This window comes from Pseudophryne corroboree, chromosome 2 (genome assembly GCF_028390025.1).
Source record: "Pseudophryne corroboree isolate aPseCor3 chromosome 2, aPseCor3.hap2, whole genome shotgun sequence".
NCBI lineage: Eukaryota > Metazoa > Chordata > Amphibia > Anura > Myobatrachidae > Pseudophryne > Pseudophryne corroboree.
This window is the reverse complement of record NC_086445.1, coordinates 872,431,713-872,457,176: the sequence shown is the minus strand read 5'-3', so window position 1 is coordinate 872,457,176 and position 25,464 is coordinate 872,431,713. Positions and strand designations below refer to the sequence as shown.

The 25,464-nt window shown below is 43.7% G+C and overlaps 2 protein-coding genes across 6 annotated transcripts in view; one reads left to right on the top strand and one right to left on the bottom strand.

The window, feature by feature from the left end:
* CRYBA1 (crystallin beta A1) overlaps positions 1-25,464 on the bottom strand; it is a 390,148-nt gene that overhangs the window by 15,265 nt on the left and 349,419 nt on the right. The gene's annotated exons all lie outside the window — the stretch shown is intronic.
* LOC135049921 (podocalyxin-like) overlaps positions 1-25,464 on the top strand; it is a 179,964-nt gene that overhangs the window by 119,774 nt on the left and 34,726 nt on the right. For 3 of the 4 annotated variants that reach the window (XR_010241511.1, XM_063955936.1, XM_063955934.1), the window contains one exon: positions 1,956-2,011. The exons of the other annotated variant lie outside the window; for it this stretch is intronic. The gene's annotated coding sequence lies outside the window, so the exon portion shown is untranslated. The remainder of the gene's footprint in view (positions 1-1,955; positions 2,012-25,464) is intronic. 4 annotated transcript variants of the gene reach the window in all.

Here is a 25,464-nt window from a genome sequence, read left to right as displayed (position 1 = left end):
GTAGATACGGCTCACGTGACTTTCGGTCCGTGAGTTGCAATCCCGTTCGATAGATGCATAGTGGCCTTTCGTTACATAAAGCGGTCACCCGCCATCAACTTATCAAACAAGCCGGCACCAATACACATATATTTATTCATTTATTTGTTTATCACTTCCGGTAATTGAGATGCTAATGCGGTCACATGACTTCTTGTCCGTGAACCGCATATGCGTCTACAGATAGTGTAATCATTTAAATTTCCTGAGTAGGGGACACAGAAAATATATTAATTCCGGTCCATAAACCACATTCTTTTATACTAATCCACATATTCTATAAGTGCCCTAAATTTACCCATAGTTACCAAAAATAGTATATCATAAAATACACATATCTATAATGGTCATAGGCTCAAATTAGTTTTTTTTTAAACAATTATTTAGATAAATGAAGCCTTGGAGAGTGATAAATTGCATGGTGATAAAGTACCAAATAGTGCTTAAAGAGGTCCTGGAGAGGTCGTGGAACTCATTTACCCCACCATCTACACCGCTCCCATTAGGCGAAGCCAGAACCAGTGCTAGGGTTTAGGCAACCACCCTGGTTGCAAAAAAGGGCTGTGGTCTCACAAGGATGGGTGTGTTCACACAATAGTACCCCCAATTCAAATTATGCCGCACAGTAGAACAATCTTATTCACATTACACCACACGTAGTCCCATTTATTCATGTTGTACCACATACTAATGCCCCTTATTCATGCTGCAATGGACAGTAGTGCCCCTTATTCATGTTATGTCACTCAGTAGTGCCCCTTAGACATAATGCCCACAATAGTAGTGTCCCTTAAACATAATGGCCACAGTAGTGGTGCTTATACACATAATGCCCACACCAGTGCCCCTGTCACTCCAGCAGCTCACATGCCCTGTGTCCCTCCAGCCCCCTCTCGTCTTCAGCCTGCGCAGAGCCTGCTCCTCTTAGTGGCTCTTAATTTCAGCAACAAAGATAACATGACATCACATACATCGTGCCAGAAAAGAAAGCCACTGGGACCTGAGGAGGGGGTGAATGATGAATGTCATCCTACAGACACAGCTTATATAAGTGCGAGGAGGGGCGGGCCGCAGGGAGAGAACCATGGAGCTGCCAGGACCTGTGAAAGGGGAAGGTAGCTGCAGCTTGTCAGTGACACTAGCGCTGTCTGCATCATTTACTGACAAGGGTGGTGGGGTGGGCTTTTGGAGTTACTGTGCAGAATTAGTTCCACCTACCATTACAGGTGTTGGAATTCGGTTCCACTACGTTCCTCCCCACTTTAACCCCTGTGTATAACTACATACAGTCCGCATTAGTATGGGACAATCAGACATGTATCATGTAGCGTGATGGAAGAGGGGTGTGCCTGTGTTAGAAATGGCTGCTGGGGCAGTTTAGGACCTGGTGCAGGCCTTATTTGTACCTGTTTTTCATTTGGAAATTTATGAAAGATGCTTTTTGTAAGCTTAAAATCACTATGATAAACAGGATTATTTACAGCATCATGTTCTCTGCAGCATATAAATTATTCCTATGTTCTACATATTTTATAGGTCATATAGAGAAATAAATCCAAACTAGGTTGGACCTATAAACTCTGTATATTTCCCTCTCCATACAGAGGAAACAGAAGCCATACTCAGTACAGACCATGTGACATGATGTGGATGACATCACAAAGGCTCTGACACTAGGGTTGTGTGATGCGGTATGATTCTATAGAGTCACTGCTGATGCAGGTGCTCAGTCTTCTCAGAGACACTGGTCTGAGTTAGTTGTGTTGGTAAAACAATTACAATTACCAGAGCGTTATCTGCTGATTATTTTCCCTGATTTCTTTCACGGAAATTCATTTTCTTATTGTATTTATACCATCTATAACCGGCTTCCTGACTCTTCAGGATCCAATTTATTTGACTTTTTCATATCTCAGGATACGGACCACGCAGACTTTGTTCATCACCCACCATCGCTGCTGAGCTATATAAGGTATGTAGTAGATGAAGTGTGATGGGAAGAATGTCTTAGTAATAGACCAAGGAAATCTCAGGAGCCTAGAGCAGTATCACTGGGCCCCATAGGTACACTTGTTCAGGGGCCCAGCAATAACTTTTCCGCTCCTGTCTTCTAATACAACAGGTCTGAAGGAGATTTGACAGACGTCTCTAGAAGTTATATATGTTCATATTTTATTATGACTTATTTCCCATGGGTTATTGGCAGACATTTGTGTTGCACACAGATCAGTCTCACAAAACAGTCTTCACTTCTGCACTAGCCTGACGCATCTGCCAGTCCGTATTACTCAGGGAACAAGATTCATACATTGGTATTGGCATGTATTCATACTGGGGGAGACATACGTACAGTAGGGGTGTGGTGTATTTTCTGTGCATTCACAATACCGGCATTCATTTTGTCGATATGAGAATGTCGACATGCTCATAATGTTGACAAAGGCCCTTATTCAGGTTTGTTAGCAAACCAAAAAAGCACACTAATGGGCAAACCATGGCCCTCATTCCGAGTTGATCGCTCGGTATTTTTCATCGCATCGCAGTGAAATTCCGCTTAGTACGCATGCGCAATATTCGCACTGCGACTGCGCCAAGTAATTTTACAATGGAGATAGTATTTTTACTCATGGCTTTTTCATCGCTCCGGCGATCGTAATGTGATTGACAGGAAATGGGTGTTACTGGGCGGAAACAGGCCGTTTTATGGGCGTGCGGGAAAAAACGCTACCGTTTCCGGAAAAAACGCAGGAGTGGCCGGGGAAACGGGGGAGTGTCTGGGCGAACGCTGGGTGTGTTTGTGACGTCAAACCAGGAACGACAAGCACTGAACTGATCGCACAGGCAGAGTAAGTCTGAAGCTACTCTGAAACTGCTAAGTAGTTAGTAATCGCAATATTGCGAATACATCGGTCGCAATTTTAAGAAGCTAAGATTCACTCCCAGTAGGCGGCGGCTTAGCGTGTGTAACTCTGCTAAAATCGCCTTGCGAGCGATCAACTCGGAATGAGGGCCCATGTGCACTGCATGTGGGGCAGATATAACATGTGCAGAGAGAGTTAGATTTGGGTGGGGTGTGTCCAAACTGAAATCTAAATTGTGGTGTAAAAATAAAGCAGCCAGTATTTACCCTGCACAGAAACAATATAAACCACCCAAATCTAAATCTCTTGCCACATGTTACATCTGCCCCACCTGCAGTGGAACATGGTTTGCCCATTAGTGTGCTTTTTTTGGTTTGCTAACAAACCTGAATAACCCCCATAGACCATGTCAACAATCAGCATATCGACACTGTTGCTATTTCAACGTTGTGGAAACGTTGACATGGTCTTTTTAATGCAATTCTGATCCTATTCCTCACGGTAATCCTTAGCTTAATGAAAATGTCAACATTTACATTGCATCGGGCAGCACAGACAGTGTAATGGTCAGCATTACTGTCTCACAGCACTGAGATGATGGGTTCGATACCTACAGTGGCCTTAAATATGTGGTGTTCGTATAGTCTCCCTGTGCTTGTGTGTGTTTCCTCCCACAATCCAAAAATATACTGGTAGGTTAATTGGCTCCCAACAAAATGAACCCTAGAGTGTGTGGGCCTAATTCAGACCTGATCGTAGCAGCAAATTTGTTAGCATATGGGCAAAACCATGTGCACTGCACGGGGGGCAGATATAACATGTGCAGGGAGAGTTAGATTTGGGTAAGTTATATTGTTTCTGTGCAGGGTAAATACTGGCTGCTTTATTTTTACACTGCAATTTATATTTCAGTAAGAACACACCACACCCAAATCTAATTCTCTCTGCACATGTTATATCTGCCCCCCCTGCAGTGCACATGGGTGGTCATTCCGAGTTGTTCGCTCGTTGCTGATTTTCGCTATGCTGCGATTTGTTGCTAAATGCGCATGCGCATGGTACGCAGTGCGCATGCGCTAAGTTAATTAACACAAAACTTAGTAGATTTGCTGGTGTTCGAGCAACGCTTTTCAGTCGCACTGCTGATCGGTGAATGATTGACAGGAAAGGGGCGTTTCTGGGAGGTTACTGAGCGTTTTCCAGGAGTGTGCTAAAAAACGCATGCGTGTCAGGGAAAAACGCTGGAGTGTCTGGAGAAACGGGGGAGTGGCTGGCCGAACGCAGAGCGTGTTTGTGACGTCAAACCAGGAACTAAACGGACTGAGCTGATCGCAATCTGTGAGTAGGTCTGGAGCTACTCAGAAACTGCAAAGAATTATTTAGTAGCAGTTTTGCTAATCTTTCGTTCGCAATTCTGCTAAACTAAAGTACACTCCCAGAGGGCGGCAGCCTAGCGTGTGCAATGCTGCTAAAAGCAGCTAGTGAGCGAACAACTCGGAATGAGGGCCATGGTTTTGCCCATCTGCTAACAAAATTGCTGCTACGATCAGGTCTGAATTAGGCCCAGGGTTCATGTGGCAGGGAATATAGATTGTAAGGTCCACTGTGGCAGAGACTGATGTGAATGGCCAAATATTCTTTTTAAAGCACTGCAAAATATGTATGCGCTATAAAAACAATTGGTAATAAATAATAAATATATATATATATATATATATATATATGTATATTTGAGTTTGGTGGTCACAACCCATTGCACCCCAACCTAGGGATGGGGAGTATGTGAGTGCACGTGAGTGAGTGCTTCTGGGAATGGCGAGTGCAGTGGATTATATATATATATATAAAGAGAGGGGGAGAGATTTTATATATATATATATATACCTTCCAACTGTCCTGATTTTCGCAGGACAGTCCAGTTTTTTTGGGACTATCCCGCTGTCCCACCCGCAGGCCGCAGTGTCCCGCGTTGGGGGGCTGGCATTTGGGAGGCTACTGCACTCGCTGCTCTGCTAGCGTCTTTTCAGTGGAGACAGAAGGGATGCCCCCTCAGTGATGAAAACGGAGCGTGACTCGTGATTGTGGGCCCTCCCATGAAACCACGCCCATTTTCACAGGTCACGTCCCCTTTTGGGGACACGCAGATGTCCCTCCTTACCCGGCCATAAAGTTGGAAAGTATGTATATATAAAATCCAAGCATGTACAACGATGTCGGCGCCATTGACTATAAAAATAGTATATATCCTCCACAACTGCCCTCAAAGGGGTAAATTTACTAAGATGGGAGTTCTATTTAAGATGGGATGTTGCCCATAGCAACCAATCAGATTCTACTTCTCATTTATCTAGCACCTTCTAGAAGATAATACAGTACCTGGAAACTGATTGGTTGCTATTGGCAACATCCCATCTTAAATAGAACTCCTATCTTAGTAAATTTACCCCATAGACTTTAAATGACAGATTTGCCAAGAGCTGCTTCTACGTTTCATTTAATAAAACCTTTGTGCATATATATCATACAAATTCAGCACTCACCTAATATTAACACTTCAAACTGTAATTCATCTGAAAGTCAGTGTAGGAGTCAGAGGCGTATCTAGGGTAGGGCGAGTGGGGCACGTGCCCTGGGCGCCTTGGCAGGCCCAGGAGAGGGGGGCGCCGCCGGCGTCCAGGGCATCATGCCCCACTCGCCCCCGTCAACCCTAAATGTGAGGGGAGGAGAGCGCAGCGTCTCTCCCTCCCCTCACCGCCGCTGCCAGCACTAGCAGCGCTGCCAGCAGCGCTGCTGTGTCCGGTCTCCAGCGTTAGCCAATCAGAGCTTGCGGACCGGCTCCTGATTGGCTGCCGGTCCGCGAGCTCTGATTGGCTAGCGAACCGGCGCCAGACAGCCGCCGGAGACCTGGAGCGGCGAGGGGAAGGAGAGGCGCTGCGCTCTCCTCCCCTCACATAGCAACAAGAAGCCACCGGCCGGTAAGTGACGGGGGGGGGGGGTCTGGCGGCACGGGGGGGGGGGGGGGTCGAGCGGCACAGTGGGGCATGTATCTGGCACCAAGTGGGGCCTGGCACTGTGGGGCATGTATCTGGCACTGTGGGGCAATGTATCTGGCACTGTGGGGCATGTAACTGGCACCAGATGGGGCATGTAACTGGCACTGAGTGGGGCCTGGCACTGTGGGGCATGTATCTGGCACTGTGGGGCAATGTATCAGGCACTGTGGGGCATGTAACTGGCACTGTGGGGCAATGTATCTGGCACTGTGGGGCATGTAACTGGCACCAAATGGGGCATGTAACTGGCACTAAGTGGGGCCTGGCACTGAGGGGCATGTATCTGGCACTGTGGGGCATGTAACTGGCACTGTGGGGCATGTAACTGGCACTGTGGGGCAATGTATCTGGCACTGTGGGGCATGTAACTGGCACTGTGGGGCATGTATCCGGCACTGTGGGGCATTGTATCCGGCACTGTGGGGCAATGTAACTGGCACTGTGGGGCATGTATCTGGCACTGTGGGGCAATGTATCTGGCACTGTGGGGCAATGTTAACAACAACAGTAAGAAGAAAAAAGAGACTCTTTTGTGGGCGCACTCTTTTACTTTTGAATAATATATGAAAGATTAAAGATAAATGTAGGTATAAAATATTACTTTTATTTATATCATCGAATAAGAATCAGTCAGTGGTCAATAGAGTAACTTTCAAATAATATGACAAAGTAGCTAGCAAATAAATGCTGGTACTTGATAAGACAACAATTAAATAAACTGAATCAACAAATAATTAATAACAATTAAATGCTAATATAAGCATAATGAATTCATGCAGCCTCACAGGCTGTGTATTATGATCAAAGACCAAATGGATTCAGCAGAGAAGCCCCTCAGAGGATACCACATAAAAGAGAAAAAAGTATATAAATATAAATGAAAAAACAAAGAAATTAAATTGAATTTAAAATATAAAATATATAAAAAATATATAAAACACAGCCATAATAAAGCTTAAGTAAGACATGACTTTAAATTGATTGCGTGATGGAACCAAGAATAACTAATTGGTAAATTAGACAAAATTACAGGGATTGTAAGGAGCAAATGATCAGATTTATCAGATAAAGGAAGACACTGAGCTATAAGTTCGTATTGGTTATACTAGACCAATGCTTTATAAGGGAAATCCCCTATTGCAAAAAAAGAGTATATAAAGAAATTATTACATATGCATGTACAAATACACATACACATATATATATATATATATATATATATATATATGCGTGTCCATACACATACACACACACACACACACACACACACACACACACACACACACACACACACATATATATATATATATATATATATATATATATATATACACATGTGTGCTCATAACCACATACCTACTCACATTCACACACAATATAAATAAATGCCATAAATTAGTTATGATATGAAGTGGTGGATGTTGGGTCCTGGGTAAAAAAATAAAAGGATCACGGATGACTGTAAAGGGGGTTGGTGAGTGTGAAATTAAGTTGTGTGAAAGCTGATAGGAGATCAAGTTGGGAGAGCTGTGATGTGGATAATAAAAGGTGATTAAGTAAGTGAAGGGGCAGAGGTGATCCGTGTGATGGAGAAGATGTAACAGAGATGTGAAGAGGAAAAGGAAAGAGAAAAAAAGAAGAAAAGAGAAATATGGGAAAAACTAACTGATGATATTAGAGGGTTGCCAATGTCAAATGAGAAAATGACAATTTAGTACAGAATGCGGTATATGTGTTAACACAATTCTATGAGTAATGGAAACTGTGGGGAATTAGCAAACAGAATGGAGGAAGGGGTTATTGTGTAATCTGTGAAAATGTTCAGTGAAATAATATGTGTGTCAGTGTGAATAAAATCAAAAATACTAAAATAAGTGAATGTGCTAAGCGAAATAAATAAATATTAGGTAATAACAACGATGGAAAATGAGAATAAATACGTATTGTATGAAAAATGAGAGTAAATGCGTATTGTGTGAGAAGTTGCCGATATTAATAGGGGTAAGTATAGGTCAATTGTAAACCCTGGAGGGTATAGGTATAGGCATGAGGAGGAGAGGAGAAAGGGAGAGGTTAAATGTGTCTTTATAAAAAGACACTGTAGTTAAATGTGTCTTTATAAAAAGACACTGTAGTTGATATACTCATTAAGACCCAATGGTTTCAGTCCTCCCAGCCTGAATGTCCACTCACTTTCTTTTTTAATGAGTTCTCTGCTCAGATCACCTCCACGTATACCTAGATGGATTTTCTCAAGTCCAAATGCACGTAGCTCATGAGGGGAACCATGGTGTTGGGCGTGAAAATGTCTTGCTACGGATGTCAATTTCTTCCCTTTGAGCAGGTCTGATGCAGCGTTCCTAATGGTTCCCATGTGCTCAAGGATTCTTGTTTTAAATTTTCTCGTAGTCATACCAACATAGCGTTGATTACAACTGCAGTTCAGACAATAAACCAAACCTTGTGTATCACAATTGAAAAAGTGTCGTAAGGGGATATCTTGTCCCCATCTGTCTTGTACTTGATCTGTTATCTGAATTTGAGGGCAAGCTCTGCACTGGCCACACGGAAAAGATCCTGTAGTGGTTCTGGATTTGAAGGATTCTCGCGTATGGTGACTATGAACGAGCATGTCCTTCATATTCTTGGATCTTCTCCAGCTTATTTGAGGAGTAGAATCCAACAGTGATGATAGATCTGCATCAAGGTGTAGAACTGGTAGGTGTTTATGAATCGCCTTTTTAACTTGCCGCCATTCCGGGCAGAATGTGCCCACAAATCGAATTTTGGAGTCATCACATTTCACCTTCGATTTATTTTTGAAGATCAAGGTATCTCGTTTAATTTTGAGAACAGAATTTTGAGCTTTCTTTAGGGCACGTTTGCTGTATCCTCGGGCTTTCAAACGTATCGCGAGTTCACGACTTTTTTGTCTATACACCTTGTTCTCTGTACAATTACGCCTAAGTCTGAGAAATTCCCCTTTGGGAATATTCTCAATAGTGGGCGGAAAGTGTGAGCTAGTTTGATATAAGATACTATTGGTGGCAGTATCTTTGCGAAAAAGTTCCGTAGCCAGTGTCCCATTGTCTGCTTTGTAAATATTGAGGTCCAGAAATGATACCTTATTTTTACTGATCGTATGGGTCAAGAAGATTATTGTCATTCAAAAGGTTGATGAACTCTAATAGGAGCTGTTCGTTACTGTCCCAGATCACCAGGATATCGTCTATATACCTGAGCCAGTTTAAGATGTGTTGGGTATACTCCTGATTACTGTCACAGAATACTATTGTTTGTTCCCACCAGCCGAGGAATAGGTTGGCATAAGTGGGAGCACAAGCTGCTCCCATGGCTGTCCCTCGAATCTGTTGAAAGAATTGGTCACCAAATGTAAAGAAATTTTTGTTGAGTACAAAGCTTAGCATATCACAGAGGAAGTCATTAAATTGATTTTGTTCTTTCATATCCAGGAAGAATTTAGTCGCTTGGACCCCTTGGTGGTGAGAAATACTGCTATATAAAGCTTCCACATCAAGGGTGACCAGAATGCAATCATCATCCAAACAGACATCATGTAGTTTACGTAGAAGATCTGATGTATCTTGCAGATAGGAAGGCAGTGTCAAGACATGTTCCCTAAGATGTAAGTGTAGGAATTTGCTAGGTGTTTCCAAAAGTCCTCCATTCCCTGAGACAATAGGTCTCCCAGGTGGTTTTCTGATGTTTTTATGCACTTTGGGTAAGAGATAGAATGTGGGAACTTTGGGGTTGGTGACTGTAAGGTAGTTGGCTTCTTGTTGCGTGATGGTTCCAACAGACAAAGCTTCCTCGATCAGATGCATGTACTGTTTATGGAATTTAATTGTAGGATTAAGTGGTAATTTTAGGTAACAGGAAGAATCCAAAAGTTGTCTCCGCGCTTCATCTTCATACATCTTAGTGGGCCATAGAACGATATTGCCCCCCTTATCGGAGGGCTTGATAACAATGTCATTCCAGGCTTTAATTTCCTTGAGGGCTTGTCTTTCTCTATATTTAAGATTTTTATAGAGACACCTCTTTTTGGAATTAGTATGGATTTCATCAAATTCCCTGGACACCAGGTCCAAAAATATTTTGATTTCTGGACTATTGGTGTCGGGGGGGGGGGGGGGGGGGGGGGGGGAAGAACGTGGACTTGGCTTTACATGTTGGCCTGGTGTTCTGTGCAGATTGAATGTTGGATGGTGATTCCATGTATAAATCTTCCAAAGTCCGAATTGCTGCCATTTCCTCTTCAGATATGGATGTCGTTGGTGGCGTCGAGGTAGATGGTTCTTCCGACTGAGATGTAATTAATGAAGATCCTGTGGGGGTGGATGATAGTGTATCTATCATATCGTTGTTGGAAGATTTAGCGAAGAATTTTTTTAATAGTAATTTCCGGCCAAAGAGTCTTAAATCCTTTTCCCACATAAACCTATTAAATGGCAGTGTGGGTGAAAATGATAGTCCTTTGCTTAGGACTGCTTTTTGGTCTTCTGTTAAGATTTGAGAGCTCAGATTGATGATCTGTAAATTGTCAGTAGCTAACGCTTCCTGGTGTTCCTTATGGGGTAATGAGAGGTTCTTGGGGTATCCCAATCTCGATGATTTCTGTTGGTGTTTCGTCCCCCCTCGTCTTGTCTTCCTCTGTATTTGTTTTTGCTTTTGGGATGCTGGCCTCTCCCTAAAAAAGGATCATCAGTATTGTAGCGTTTGGATGCCTGTGATCCGATTTCCTGATGTTCTGTGGAGGAGTGAATGTGCTAAGCGAAATAAATAAATATTAGGTAATAACAACGATGGAAAATGAGAATAAATACGTATTGTATGAAAAATGAGAGTAAATGCGTATTGTGTGAGAAGTTGCCGATATTAATAGGGGTAAGTATAGGTCAATTGTAAACCCTGGAGGGTATAGGTAAAAGCATGAGGAGGAGAGGAGAAAGGGAGAGGTTAAATGTGTCTTTATAAAAAGACACTGTAGTTAAATGTGTCTTTATAAAAAGACACTGTAGTTGATATACTCATTAAGACCCAATGGTTTCAGTCCTCCCAGCCTGAATGTCCACTCACTTTCTTTTTTAATGAGTTCTCTGCTCAGATCACCTCCACGTATACCTAGATGGATTTTCTCAAGTCCAAATGCACGTAGCTCATGAGGGGAACCATGGTGTTGGGCGTGAAAATGTCTTGCTACGGATGTCAATTTCTTCCCTTTGAGCAGGTCTGATGCAGCGTTCCTAATGGTTCCCATGTGCTCAAGGATTCTTGTTTTAAATTTTCTCGTAGTCATACCAACATAGCGTTGATTACAACTGCAGTTCAGACAATAAACCAAACCTTGTGTATCACAATTGAAAAAGTGTCGTAAGGGGATATCTTGTCCCCATCTGTCTTGTACTTGATCTGTTATCTGAATTTGAGGGCAAGCTCTGCACTGGCCACACGGAAAAGATCCTGTAGTGGTTCTGGATTTGAAGGATTCTCGCGTATGGTGACTATGAACGAGCATGTCCTTCATATTCTTGGATCTTCTCCAGCTTATTTGAGGAGTAGAATCCAACAGTGATGATAGATCTGCATCAAGGTGTAGAACTGGTAGGTGTTTATGAATCGCCTTTTTAACTTGCCGCCATTCCGGGCAGAATGTGCCCACAAATCGAATTTTGGAGTCATTACATTTCACCTTCGATTTATTTTTGAAGATCAAAGTATCTCGTTTAATTTTGAGAACAGAATTTTGAGCTTTCTTTAGGGCACGTTTGCTGTATCCTCGGGTTTCCAAACGTATCGCGAGTTCACGACTTTTTTGTCTATACACCTTGTTCTCTGTACAATTACGCCTAAGTCTGAGAAATTCCCCTTTGGGAATATTCTCAATAGTGGGCGGAAAGTGTGAGCTAGTTTGATATAAGATACTATTGGTGGCAGTATCTTTGCGAAAAAGTTCCGTAGCCAGTGTCCCATTGTCTGCTTTGTAAATATTGAGGTCCAGAAATGATACCTTATTTTTACTGATCGTATGGGTCAAGAAGATATTAAGATTATTGTCATTCAAAAGGTTGATGAACTCTAATAGGAGCTGTTCGTTACTGTCCCAGATCACCAGGATATCGTCTATATACCTGAGCCAGTTTAAGATGTGTTGGGTATACTCCTGATTACTGTCACAGAATACTATTGTTTGTTCCCACCAGCCGAGGAATAGGTGGGAACATAAGTGGGAGCACAAGCTGCTCCCATGGCTGTCCCTCGAATCTGTTGAAAGAATTGGTCACCAAATGTAAATAATTTTTTGTTGAGTACAAAGCTTAGCATATCATTGAGGAAGTCATTAAATTGATTTTGTTCTTTCATATCCAGGAAGAATTTAGTTGCTTGGACCCCTTAGTGGTGAGAAATACTGCTATATAAAGCTTCCATATCAAGGGTGACCAGAATGCAATCATCATCCAAACAGACATCATGTAGTTTACGTAGAAGATCTGATGTATCTTGCAGATAGGAAGGCAGTGTCAAGACATGTTCCCTAAGATGTAAGTGTAGGAATTTGCTAGGTGTTTCCAAAAGTCCTCCATTCCCTGAGACAATAGGTCTCCCAGGTGGTTTTCTGATGTTTTTATGCACTTTGGGTAAGAGATAGAATGTGGGAACTTTGGGGTTGGTGACTGTAAGGTAGTTGGCTTCTTGTTGCATGATGGTTCCAACAGACAAAGCTTCCTCGATCAGATGCATGTACTGTTTATGGAATTTAATTGTAGGATTAAGTGGTAATTTTAGGTAACAGGAAGAATCCAAAAGTTGTCTCCGCGCTTCATCTTCATACATCTTAGTGGGCTATAGAACGATATTGCCCCCCTTATCGGAGGGCTTGATAACAATGTCATTCCAGGCTTTAATTTCCTTGAGGGCTTGTCTTTCTCTATATTTAAGATTTTTATAGAGACACCTCTTTTTGGAATTAGTATGGATTTCATCAAATTCCCTGGATACCAGGTCCAAAAATATTTTGATTTCTGGACTATTGGTGTCGGGGGGGGGAAGAACGTGGACTTGGCTTTACATGTTGGCCTGGTGTTCTGTGCAGATTGCATGTTGGATGGTGATTCCATGTATAAATCTTCCAAAGTCCGAATTGCTGCCATTTCCTCTTCAGATATGGATGTCGTTGGTGGCGTCGAGGCAGATGGTACTTCCGACTGAGATGTAATTAATGAAGATCTTTGGCCGGAAATTACTATTAAAAAAATTCTTCGCTAAATCTTCCAACAACGATATGATAGATACACTACCATCCACCCCCACAGGATCTTCATTAATTACATCTCAGTCGGAAGAACCATCTACCTCGACACCACCAACGACATCCATATCTGAAGAGGAAATGGCAGCAATTCGGACTTTGGAAGATTTATACATGGAATCACCATCCAACATGCAATCTGCACAGAACACCAGGCCAACATGTAAGGCCAAGTCCACGTTCTTCCCCCCCCCCCCCCCCCCCCCCGACACCAATAGTCCAGAAATCAAAATATTTTTGGACCTGGTGTCCAGGGAATTTGATGAAATCCATACTATTTCCAAAAAGAGGTGTCTCTATAAAAATCTTAAATATAGAGAAAGACAAGCCCTCAAGGAAATTAAAGCCTGGAATGACATTGTTATCAAGCCCTCCGATAAGGGGGGCAATATCGTTTGATGGCCCACTAAGATGTATGAAGATGAAGCGCGGAGACAACTTTTGGATTCTTCCTGTTACCTAAAATTACCACTTAATCCTACAATTAAATTCCATAAACAGTACATGCATCTGATCGAGGAAGCTTTGTCTGTTGGAACCATCACGCAACAAGAAGCCAACTACCTTACAGTCACCAACCCCAAAGTTCCCACATTCTATCTCTTACCCAAAGTGCATAAAAACATCAGAAAACCACCTGGGAGACCTATTGTCTCAGGGAATGGAGGACTTTTGGAAACACCTAGCAAATTCCTACACTTACATCTTAGGGAACATGCCTTCCTATCTGCAAGATACATCAGATCTTCTACGTAAACTACATGATGTCTGTTTGGATGATGATTGCATTCTGGTCACCCTTGATGTGGAAGCTTTATATAGCAGTATTTCTCACCACCAAGGGGTCCAAGCAACTAAATTCTTCCTGGATATGAAAGAACAAAATCAATTTAATGACTTCCTCTGCGATATGCTAAGCTTTGTACTCAACAAAAATTTCTTTACATTTGGTGACCAATTCTTTCAACAGATTCGAGGGACAGCCATGGGAGCAGCTTGTGCTCCCACTTATGTTCCCACCTATTCCTCGGCTGGTGGGAACAAACAATAGTATTCTGTGACAGTAATCAGGAGTATACCCAACACATCTTAAACTGGCTCAGGTATATAGACGATATCCTGGTGATCTGGGACAGTAACGAACAGCTCCTATTAGAGTTCATCAACCTTTTGAATGACAATAATCTTAATATCTTCTTGACCCATACGATCAGTAAAAATAAGGTATAATTTCTGGACCTCAATATTTACAAAGCAGACAATGGGACACTGGCTACGGAACTTTTTCGCAAAGATACTGCCACCAATAGTATCTTATATCAAACTAGCTCACACTTTCCGCCCACTATTGAGAATATTCCCAAAGGGGAATTTCTCAGACTTAGGCGTAATTGTACAGAGAACAAGGTGTATAGACAAAAAAGTCGTGAACTCGCGATACGTTTGGAAGCCCGAGGATACAGCAAACGTGCCCTAAAGAAAGCTCAAAATTCTGTTCTCAAAATTAAACGAGATACCTTGATCTTCAAAAATAAATCGAAGGTGAAATGTGATGACTCCAAAATTCGATTTGTGGGCACATTCTGCCCGGAATGGCGGCAAGTTAAAAAGGCAATTCATAAACACCTACCAGTTCTACACCTTGATGCAGATCTATCATCACTGTTGGATTCTACTCCTCAAATAAGCTGGAGAAGATCCAAGAATATGAAGGACATGCTCGTTCATAGTCACCATACGCGAGAATCCTTCAAATCCAGAACCACTACAGGATCTTTTCCGTGTGGCCAGTGCAGAGCTTGCCCTCAAATTCAGATAACAGATCAAGTACAAGACAGATGGGGACAAGATATCCCCTTACGACACTTTTTCAATTGTGATACACAAGGTTTGGTTTATTGTCTGAACTGCAGTTGTAATCAACGCTATGTTGGTATGACTACGAGAAAATTTAAAACAAGAATCCTTGAGCACATGGGAACCATTAGGAACGCTGCATCAGACCTGCTCAAAGGGAAGAAATTGACATCCGTAGCAAGACATTTTCACGCCCAACACCATGGTTCCCCTCATGAGCTACGTGCATTTGGACTTGAGAAAATCCATCTAGGTATACGTGGAGGTGATCTGAGCAGAGAACTCATTAAAAAAGAAAGTGAGTGGACATTCAGGCTGGGAGGACTGAAACCATTGGATCTTAATGAGTATATCAACTACAGTGTCTTTTTATAAAGACACATTTAACTACAGTGTCTTTTTATAAAGACACATTTAACCTCTCCCTTTCTCCTCTCCTCCTCATGCTTTTACCTATACCCTCCAGGGTTTACAATTGACCTATACTTACCCCTATTAATATCGGCAACTTCTCACACAATACGCATTTACTCTCATTTTTCATACAATACGTATTTATTCTCATTTTCCATCGTTGTTATTACCTAATATTTATTTATTTCGCTTAGCACATTCACTTATTTTATTATTTTGATTTTATTCACACTGACACACATATTATTTCACTGAACATTTTCACAGATTACACAATAACCCCTTCCTCCATTCTGTTTGCTAATTCCCCACAGTTTCCATCACTCATAGAATTGTGTTAACACATATACCGCATTCTGTACTAAATTGTCATTTTCTCATTTGACATTGGCACCCCTCTAATATCATCAGTTAGTTTTTCCCATATTTCTCTTTTCTTCTTTTTTCTCTGACGTCCTAGTGGATGCTGGGAACTCCGTAAGGACCATGGGGAATAGCGGCTCCGCAGGAGACTGGGCACAAAAGTAAAGCTTTAGGACTACCTGGTGTGCACTGGCTCCTCCCCCTATGACCCTCCTCCAAGCCTCAGTTAGATTTCTGTGCCCGGCCGAGAAGGGTGCACACTAGGGGCTCTCCTGAGCTTCTTAGTGAAAGTTTAGTTTTAGGTTTTTTATTTTCAGTGAGACCTGCTGGCAACAGGCTCACTGCATCGAGGGACTAAGGGGAGAAGAAGCGAACTCACCTGCGTGCAGAGTGGATTGGGCTTCTTAGGCTACTGGACACCATTAGCTCCAGAGGGACCGAACACAGGCCCAGCCTCGGAGTCCGGTCCCAGAGCCGCGCCGCCGGCCCCCTTACAGAGCCAGAAGCAAGAAGAGGTCCGGAAAATCGGCGGCAGAAGACATCCTGTCTTCACCAAGGTAGCGCACAGCACTGCAGCTGTGCGCCATTGCTCCTCAGCACACTTCACACTTCGGTCACTGAGGGTGCATGGCGCTAGGGGGGGGCGCCCTGAGCAGCAATAAAAAACACCTTGGCTGGCGAAAATACATCACATATAGCCCCCAGGGCTATATGGATGAATTTTAACCCCTGCCAGATTCCACAGAAAAACGGGAGAAAAGGCCGCCGAGAAGGGGGCGGAGCCTATCTCCTCAGCACACTGGCGCCATTTTCTCTCACAGCTCCGTTGGAGGGAAGCTCCCTGGCTCTCCCCTGCAGTTACTACACTACAGAAAGGGGTTAAAAAAGAGAGGGGGGCACTAATTAGGCACAGTATAACAATACAGCAGCTATAAGGGGAAAAACACTTATATAAGGTTATCCCTGTATATATATAGCGCTCTGGTGTGTGCTGGCATACTCTCCCTCTGTCTCCCCAAAGGGCTAGTGGGGTCCTGTCCTCTATCAGAGCATTCCCTGTGTGTGTGCTGTGTGTCGGTACGTTGTGTCGACATGTATGAGGAGGAAAATGATGTGGAGGCGGAGAAATTGCCTGTAACAGAGATGTCACCCCCTAGGGAGTCGACACCTGAGTGGATGAGCTTATGGAAGGAATATGTGACAGTGTCAGCTCTTTACAAAAGATTGATGACATGAGACAGCCGGCGACTCAGCCTGTGCCTGTCCAGGGGTCTCAAAAGCCATCAGGGGCTCTAAAACGCCCGTTACCGCAGATGGCAGATACAGACGCCGACACGGATACTGACTCCAGTGTCGACGATTAAGAGACGAATGTGACTTCCAATAGGGCCACACGTTACATGATTGAGGCTATGGAAAATGTTTTTACACATTTCTGATAATACCAGTACCACTAAAAAGGGTATTATGTTGGGTGAGAAAAAACTGCCTGTAGTTTTTCCTGCATCTGAGGAATTAAATGAAGTGTGTGATGATGCGTGGGTTTCCCCCGATAAAAACTGTTAATTCCTAAAAAGTTATTAGCATCATACCCCTTCCCGCCAGAGGATAGGGCACGTTGGGAAACACCCCCTAGGGTGAATAAAGCGCTCACACGCTTGTCTAAACAGGTGGCACTACCGTCCCCGGCTACGGCCGCCCTTAAGGAACCTGCTGACAGAAAGCAGTAAAATGTATATACACTCACACGGGTGTGATACTGTGACCAGCAATCGCCTCAGCCTGGATGTGCAGTGCTGGGGTGGCTTGGTCGGATTCCCTGACTGACAATATTGATACCCTAGATAGGGACAGTATATTACTGACTATAGAGCATTTAAAAGATGCATTTCTATATATGCGTGATGCACAGAGGGATATTTGCCGACTGGCATCAAGAGTAAGTGCGCTGTCCATTTCTGCCAGAAGAGGGTTATGGACAAGACAGTGGTCAGGTGATGCTGATTCCAAAAGGCATATGGAAGTATCGCCTTATAAAAGGGAGGAGTTATTTGGGGTAGGTCTAACAGACCTGGTGGCCACGGCAACGGCTGGGAAATCCACATTTTTACCCCAGGTAGCCTCTCAACATAAGAAGACGCCGTATTATCAGTCGCAGTCCTTTGGGCCCCATAAGGGCAAGCGGGTAAAAGGCTCCTCATTTCTGCCCCGTGGCAGAGGGAGAGGAAAAAGGCTGCAGCAAACAGCCAGTTCCCAGGAACAGAAGCCCTCTCCCGTTTTCTGCCAAGTCCTCAGCATGACGCTTGGGGCTTTACAAGCGGACTCAGGCACGGTGGGGGCCCGTCTCAAAAATTTCAGCGTGCAGTGGGCTCACTCACAGGTGGACCCCTGGATCCTTCAGGTGGTATCTCAAGGGTACAAATTGGAATTCGAGACGTCTCCCCTTCGCCGTTTCCTAAAGTCTGCTTTACCGACGTCTCCCTCCGACAGGGAGGCGGTATGGGAAGCCATTCACAAGCTGTATTCCCAGCAGGTGATAATCAAGGTACCCCTCCTACAACAGGGAAAGGGGTATTATTCCACGCTGTTTGTGGTACCGAAGCCGGACGACTCGGTGAGACCTAATTTAAATCTGAAATCCTTGAACACTTACATACAAAGGTTCAAATTCAAGATGGAGTCACTCAGAGCGGTGATTGCAAACCTGGAAGAAGGGGATTATATGGTGTCTCTGGACATCAAGGATGCTTATCTCCATGTCCCAATTTACCCTTCTCACCAAGGGTACCTCAGGTTTGTGGTACAGAACTGTCACTATCAGTTTCAGACGCTGCCGTTTGGTTTGTCCACGGCACCCCGGGTCTTTACCAAAGTAATGGCCGAAATGATGATACTCCTTCGAAGGAAGGGAGTTTTAATTATCCCTTACTTGGACGATCTCCGGATAAGGGCAAGATCCAGGGAACAGTTGGTAGTCGGGGTAGCACTATCTCAAGTAGTGTTGCGACAGCACGGTTGGATTCTTAATATTCCAAAATCGCAGCTGATCCCGACGACACGTCTTCTATTCCTAAGGATGATCCTGGACACAGTCCAAAAAAAGGTGTTTCTCCAGGAGGAGAAAGCCAGGGAGTTATCCGAACTAGTCAGAAACCTCCTAAAACCAGGCCAAGTGTCAGTGCATCAGTGCACAAGGGTCCTGGGAAATAATGGTGGCTTCCTACGAAGCAATTCCATTCGGCAGATTCCACGCAAGAACTTTCCAGTGGGACCTGCTGGAAAAATGGTCCGGATCGCATCTTCAGATGCATCAGCGGATAACCCTGTCACCAAAGACAAGGGTGTCTCTTCTGTGGTGGTTGCAGAGTGCTCATCTTCTAGAGGGCGCAGATTCGGCATTCAGGACTGGGTCCTGGTGACCACGGATGCCAGCCTGCGAGGCTGGGGAGCAGTCACACAGGGAAGAAATTTCCAGGGCTTGTGGTCAAGCCTGGAGACATCACTCCACATAAATATCTTGGATCTAAGGGCCATTTACAATGCCCTAAGCCAAGCAAGACCTCTGCTTTAAGGTCAGCCGGTGCTGATCCAGTCGAACAACATCACGGCAGTTGCCCACGTAGACAGACAGGGCGGCACAAGAAGCAGGAGGGCAATGGCAGAAGCTGCAAGGATTTTTCGCTGGGCGGAAAATCATGTGATAGCATTGTCAGCAGTGTTCATTCCGGGAGTGAACAACTGGGAAACAGACTTCCTCAGCAGAAGTCTTCCACATGATTGTAAACCGTTGGGAAAAACCAAAGGTGGACATGATGGCGTCCCGCCTAAACAAAAAATTGGACAGGTATTGCGCCAGGTCAAGGGACCCTCAGGCAATAGCTGTGGATGCTCTGGTAACACCGTGGGTGTACCAGTCAGTGTATGTGTTCCCTCCTCTTCCTCTCTTACCAAAAGTACTGAGAATTATAAGACGGAGGGGAGTAAGAACTATACTCGTGGCTCCGGATTGGCCAAGAAGGACTTTGTACCCGGAACTTCAAGAGATGCTCACGGAGGACCCGTGGCCTCTACCTCTAAGAAGGGACCTGCTCCATCAAGGACCCTGTCTATTCCAAGACTTACCGCGGCTGCGTTTGACGGCAGGGCGGTTGAACGCCGGATCCTGAAGGAAAAAGGCATTCCGGATGAAGTCATCCCTACCCTGATCAAAGCCAGGAAGGATGTAACCGCAAAGCATTATCACCGCATTTGGCGAAAATATGTTGCGTGGTGCGAGGCCAGTAAGGCCCCGATGGAGGAATTTCAACTAGGTCGATTCCTGCATTTCCTGCAAACAGGAGTGTCTATGGGCCTAAAATTGGGGTCCATTAAGGTTCAAATTTCGGCCCTGTAAATTTTCTTCCAGAAAGAACTAGCTTCAGTTAATGAAGTTCAGACGTTTGTAAAAGGGGTACTGCATATACAGCCTCCTTTTTGTGCCTCCAGTGGCACCTTGGGATCTCAATGTAGTTTTGGGGTTCCTAAAGTCACAATGGTTTGAACCACTTGAATCTGTGGAGTTAAAATATCTCACATGGAAATTGGTCATGCTGTTGGCCCTGGCCTCGGCCAGGCGCGTGTCAGAATGGGCGGCTTTATCCTGTAAAAGCCCTTATCTGATCTTCCATTCAGACAGGGCGGAATTGAGGACTCGTCCTCATTTTCTCCCTAAGGTGGTTTCAGCGTTTCATCTGAACCAACCTATTGTGGTACCTGCGGCTACTAGTGACTTGGAGGACTCCAAGTTGTTTGACATAGTCAGGGCCCTGAAAATATATGTTTCCAGGACGGCTGGAGTCAGAAAATCTGACTCGCTGTTTATCCTGTATGCACCCAACAAGTTGGGTGCTCCTGCTTCTAAGCAGACTATTGCTCGTTGGATTTGTAGTACAATTCAGCTTGCACATTCTGTGGCAGGCCTGCCACAGCCAAAATCTGTAAAAGCCCATTCCACAAGGAAGGTGGGCTCATCTTGGGCGGCTGCCCGAGGGGTCTCGGCTTTACAACTTTGCCGAGCAGCTTGTCAGGGGCAAACACGTTTGCAAAATTCTACAAATTTGATACCCTGGCTGAGGAGGACCTGGAGTTCTCTCATTCGGTGCTGCAGAGTCATCCGCACTCTCCCGCCCGTTTGGGAGCTTTGGTATAATCCCCATGGTCCTTACGGAGTTCCCAGCATCCACTAGGACGTCAGAGAAAATAAGAATTTACTTACCAATAATTCTATTTCTCGTAGTCCGTAGTGGATGCTGGGCGCCCATCCCAAGTGCGGATTGTCTGCAATACTTGTACATAGTTATTGTTAACTAAATCGGGTTATTGTTGTTGTGAGCCATCTATCCAGAGGCTCCTCTGTTATCATGCTGTTAACTGGGTTCAGATCACAGGTTGTACGGTGTGATTGGTGTGGCTGGTATGAGTCTTACTCGGGATTCATAAATCCTTCCTTATTGTGTACGCTCGTCCGGGCACAGTATCCTAACTGAGGCTTGGAGGAGGGTCATAGGGGGAGGAGCCAGTGCACACCAGGTAGTCCTAAAGCTTTACTTTTGTGCCCAGTCTCCTGCGGAGCCGCTATTCCCCATGGTCCTTACGGAGTTCCCAGCATCCACTACGGACTACGAGAAATAGAATTATCGGTAAGTAAATTCTTATTTTTCTCTTTCCTTTTCCTCTTCACATCTCTGTTACATCTTCTCCATCACACGGATCACCTCTGCCCCTTCACTTACTTAATCACCTTTTATTATCCACATCACAGCTCTCCCAACTTGATCTCCTATCAGCTTTCACACAACTTGATTTCACACTCACCAACCCCCTTTACAGTCATCCGTGATCCTTTCATTTTTTTACCCAGGACCCAACATCCACCACTTCATATCATAACTAATTTATGGCATTTATTTATATTGTGTGTGAATGTGAGTAGGTATGTGGTTATGTGCACACATGTGTGTGTATATATATATATATATATATATATATGTGTGTGTGTATGTGTATGGACACGCATATATATATATATATGTGTATGTGTATTTGTACATGCACATATGTAATAATTTCTTTGTATACTCTTTTTTTGCAATAGGGGATTTCCCTTATAAAGCATTGGTCTAGTATAACCAATACGAACTTATAGCTCAGTGTCTTCCTTTATCTGATCAATCTGATCATTTGCTGCTTACAATCCCTGTAATTTTGTCTAATTTACCAATTAGTTGTTCTTGGTTCCATCACGCAATCAATTTAAAGTCATGTCTTACTTAATCTTTATTATGGCTGTGTTTTATATATTTTTTAGATATTTTATATTTTAAATTCAATTTAATTTCTTTGTTTTTTCATTTATATTTATATACTTTTTTCTCTTTTATGTGGTATCCTCTGAGGGGCTTCTCTGCTGAATCCATTTGGTCTTTGATTATAATACACAGCCTGTGAGGCTGCATGAATTCATTATGCTTATATTAGCATTCATTTGTTATTAATTATTTGTTGATTCAGTTTATTTCATTGTTGTCTTATCAAGTACCAGCATTTATTTGCTAGCTACTTTGTCATATTATTTGAAAGTTACTCTATTGACCACTGACTGATTCTTATTCGATGATATAAATAAAAGTTATATTTTATACCTACATTTATCTTTAATCTTTCATATATTATTCAAAAGTAAAAGAGTGCGCCCACAAAAGAGTCTCTTTTTTCTTCTTACTGTTGTTGTTAGCATACCCATTGACTCAGGGTGCACCACCAAATTATGATTAGAAAACTATGTTTTCTTTATACTCGCTATTTTGGTTAAACAAATTGATACTTTATATTTATTATACACCGGTGCGGTATCTCCCTAAATACATTACGTCTTGTTGCTGAGTTGAACTCAGTTTCTATACCTTGCACGGTCATTTATATAAATCTCCCATCTACCAGGATCTCTTTCCTTTCTCTTTCTGCTTTTACAATCATTATTCACAGCCACTTTTGTGATTATGACTACATTCTCATTAAAAACAGAACTTATATCCAAACGTAGAAACCCTGAGGAGTTAGGCGATATCTTTTCAGACACCTGTCAGAATCTAGGTACTCCCAAAGATTGGAGATCTGACCTCTCCAAATTACAAAAAACCTTACAAAGAAGGATTAGGCTGACTTGGGATATCACCACTTTAGAAAATTATCATAAGACCAAAATCTCCCCCAGAGGCCTACGACCTCGAGTCTTTCCTTCTTTTCCACTAGCCACAGAAAATTTGAAGGCCGAATGGGAAGCCACTTTACTGAAATGCTCCCATGAACTGACCCTGATACTTATTAAACACGACAATTTAGTTCTAGATCAGGTAGAGAAAAATATTGAGGAGCTGGGCAAAACCCTAGATATCTGGGAAAAGGACCTCGCTTTCCAAAATACCTTCGATAAATATAAGAAGGATTTGGATACATATGAGACATCCATTATAGAACGCAAACGGAACAAATTCCATAGAGACAAAAACGATTTCTCCCAAGGGAATATCTTCCGTTGGAACTTTAATACCTCAAGGAGTAGAGGCGGACCCGTAAGAGAGGAGATCAGCTCTTCCGAAATAGAATCTTCTTACAGCGAAGACTCCTCCACAGAACATCAGGAAATCGGATCACAGGCATCCAAACGCTACAATACTGATGATCCTTTTTTAGGGAGAGGCCAGCATTCCAAAAGCAAAAACAAATACAGAGGAAGACAAGACGAGGGGGGACGAAATACCAACAGAAATCATCGAGATTGGGATACCCCAAGAACCTCTCATTACCCCATAAGGAACACCAGGAAGCGTTAGCTACTGACAATTTACAGATCATCAATCTGAGCTCTCAAATCTTAACAGAAGACCAAAAAGCAGTCCTAAGCAAAGGACTATCATTTTCACCCACACTGCCATTTAATAGGTTTATGTGGGAAAAGGATTTAAGACTCTTTGGCCGGAAATTACTATTAAAAAAATTCTTCGCTAAATCTTCCAACAACGATATGATAGATACACTATCATCCACCCCCACAGGATCTTCATTAATTACATCTCAGTCGGAAGAACCATCTACCTCGACGCCACCAACGACATCCATATCTGAAGAGGAAATGGCAGCAATTCGGACTTTGGAAGATTTTGTTAGGCGCCGGGGTCCGCTTGTCTGCGCGGCCCGGCGCCTAGCAACTAGAGACGCCGCGCGCGTACAGCCGCCGGCTCCCTAGCAACGCTAGACGCCGGGCGCGCTGAGCCGCACGGACCCTAGCAACGGGGACGCCACTGGCGGACCGCGTTCCCCGTTGCTAGGCTTTAGGAAATTAAGATATTCACCTGCTCTCTGGCCGTGCAGCAAGGCAGCTGCACGGCATTTATTCTAATCAGCCTTTAGCAGCTGATTGGAGGACTCCTTGTTAAATACACTCCCAGGGCTTCTCACAGACGCCGGTAATAGCTTCCTGCATGCTGCCTTTGTTTGCTGAGAGTCTGTTTCCAGTCCTGCTGTATCCGGTCATTCCAGTCCTCAGAAATCCGGTATTCGGGAGTTGTCATCTCATCCCAAGAGGTCGTTTGGTTCCCTGGAGTCCTGACTGATCACCGTTTTATATCCAGTGGTGTTCGTGAGTTGCGGCTCAGCCGCTTTACCTTTTATATTTTGTGTTTGGAGCATTTGCGGAGGGTTCCGCTTCCACAAGTCCTCTCTGGTACTTGGCGGTGCCGGGTAGGAGAATTGGACAAGTGGATATTTTGGTTGTCCTTTTTCCTGGCGGTTTCTCCGCACATATTATAGTTTTGAGTTTGCTTAGCCCCTGGCCTGGTTGGGGCTATTTTCCTGTCCTGCTCCCTTCCCCAGCATTCCGTTCCAGTGCTCCGGTCCTTGCCATAAGATCTCCTCTGACCAGAGTGCTGGAATCATAACATTATTACCGGCCATACCAAAACTTAAAATTAAACGGGATTCAATTTTTTCTCATTCAGTTTTGTGAGAGTTTATCGGCCTCATGAATCCAACAGGTTTAGGGCCAAATCCTGGTCAGCTCTTAGTCAGCCAGATTCAAGAACTTACTCAGATGGTTCAGGATCTTTCTCTTCGGGTGAAGTCGCAGGAAGATCTTTTACGAGCTTCCCCAAGGGTAGTCCCTGAACCAAAGATGCATTTGCCTGACCGTTTTTCTGGTGATAGAAAAGAGTTTTTTAATTTTAAAGAATCCTGTAAGCTTTATTTTCGTTTAAGACCGACTTCCTCGGGTACTGAATCTCAGCGGGTCGGGATTATTATTTCTTTGCTCCTGGGGGATCCTCAGACCTGGGCATTTGGTTTAAGAGCAGAGGATCCGGCATTGTTGTCAGTTGACGCTTTTTTTGAGTCTTTAGGGCTATTGTATGATGACCCTGATAGAGAGGCGTCCACTGAAAGTCAGTTGCGCGCTCTCAGACAGGGTAGAAATCCTGCGGAGGTTTATTGTACGGAGTTTCGCTGTTGGTCGAAC